General features: G+C 62.9%; 1 long non-coding RNA gene across 8 annotated transcripts in view; it reads right to left on the bottom strand.

Annotated features, from left to right (window-relative positions):
* The window catches only part of LOC119366360, a 7,552-nt gene extending 6,956 nt beyond the window's left edge, over window positions 1-596 (bottom strand). For 4 of the 8 annotated variants that reach the window (XR_005176020.1, XR_005176017.1, XR_005176027.1 and 1 more), the window contains exon 1: window positions 162-594. This is a non-coding gene — a long non-coding RNA (uncharacterized LOC119366360). Of the gene's footprint in view, window positions 1-161 lie in introns of all 8 variants that reach the window. The other 4 variants (XR_005176026.1, XR_005176025.1, XR_005176023.1 and 1 more) reach the window with 4 other exon arrangements.
* Window positions 597-1,084: the final 488 nt, after the last annotated feature.

Genomic DNA, 1,084 nt, shown 5'->3' with positions numbered 1-1,084 from the left:
TCCTCTGCGGGTGGAGAAGGAGCAGACCTCGCCGGAGCTTTCCTTGGTTGTCAGCGTTGCCGTCGCTAGCCGTTGTACCAACAGAATAGAGAGAAGACGAGATGGGGGTTAGAGAAGAAGAAAAAGAAGAATAGGAGGAGGGGATATGGGCGAGAGATCACCTTGACGAGCAGGGAGGAAGGCTCCATGTCCATGAGCGGAGCAGCAGCAGCGTCCTCGCCTCCCGATGATGATGTGCGAGCTCGCCTGAGGAGCAGCAGCAGCCGTGGTGCTTCCCGGTGGGTGGCGGCGCGAGTGGGGGCGGAGAGAGAAGAGAGCGCGGCTGAGAAGGGGAGAGGGGGAGTGGAGGCTAGGGTTCATCCAACCCAGGCGACGCAGAGGAGAAGAGGCGAGGCAGGGAGGGAAGGCGCCAACCGGCGGCTCGAGGGGAGGGGCGGAGGAGGGAGGCGGCGCGTTAGAACCGGCGGCAAGCCGTGCTCCTCCTGCTGAGCAGCGAGAGGACGAGGAGGAGGGGAAGGCGCGACGGCGAGTGGGCATGGTGGCGGCGCCAGGGGACGGGAGGCGGCGGCGGCAGCGGCGCGGAGAATGGGCTAGGGTTAGGGGAATGAGGAGCGGGGGGAAGTGAGCAGGAGATGAGGAGAGGACGACGCTGTCGGCGCCCTATCGACCCCCCTCTCCTGCGATGAGAAAAGACGAGAATACCCTCGGGGGGGCACAGAATTTACAGGCGGTGGCATGGCGAATCCGAGCGGACGGCCAGGGTCGCTGCGAGCTCGATCGGACGGTTGTAATCGGTCCATTCGGAGATCTGACGGCCAAGACACGCTCGGGGGGCCGATCGGACGGCTGCGAGGGCACATGGCCTGAGATTACTTCATTTTGCTTCGGACTCTAACAAGGGGATACCCTCGGTGCTGTCAAAAGTGTGAATCATTGACAATCCCCGACGAGAGTCAGTCAAGAAACAGAGAGAGGGCCTCTTTCTCTTTGGTTTGTGGGGTGCAGGCGCAGGCGGTGGAGCCCAGCCCAGTGCTACTATGATGCTGTAGCTATGCCGTGTGTCACGTGCAGACCCGACCCAGGG

The sequence above is a fragment of the Triticum dicoccoides genome, chromosome 2B, assembly GCF_002162155.2.
Source record: "Triticum dicoccoides isolate Atlit2015 ecotype Zavitan chromosome 2B, WEW_v2.0, whole genome shotgun sequence".
Lineage (NCBI taxonomy): Eukaryota > Viridiplantae > Streptophyta > Magnoliopsida > Poales > Poaceae > Triticum > Triticum dicoccoides.
Note: the sequence above shows the minus strand (reverse complement) of the source record. Positions and strands in the feature narration are given on the sequence as shown.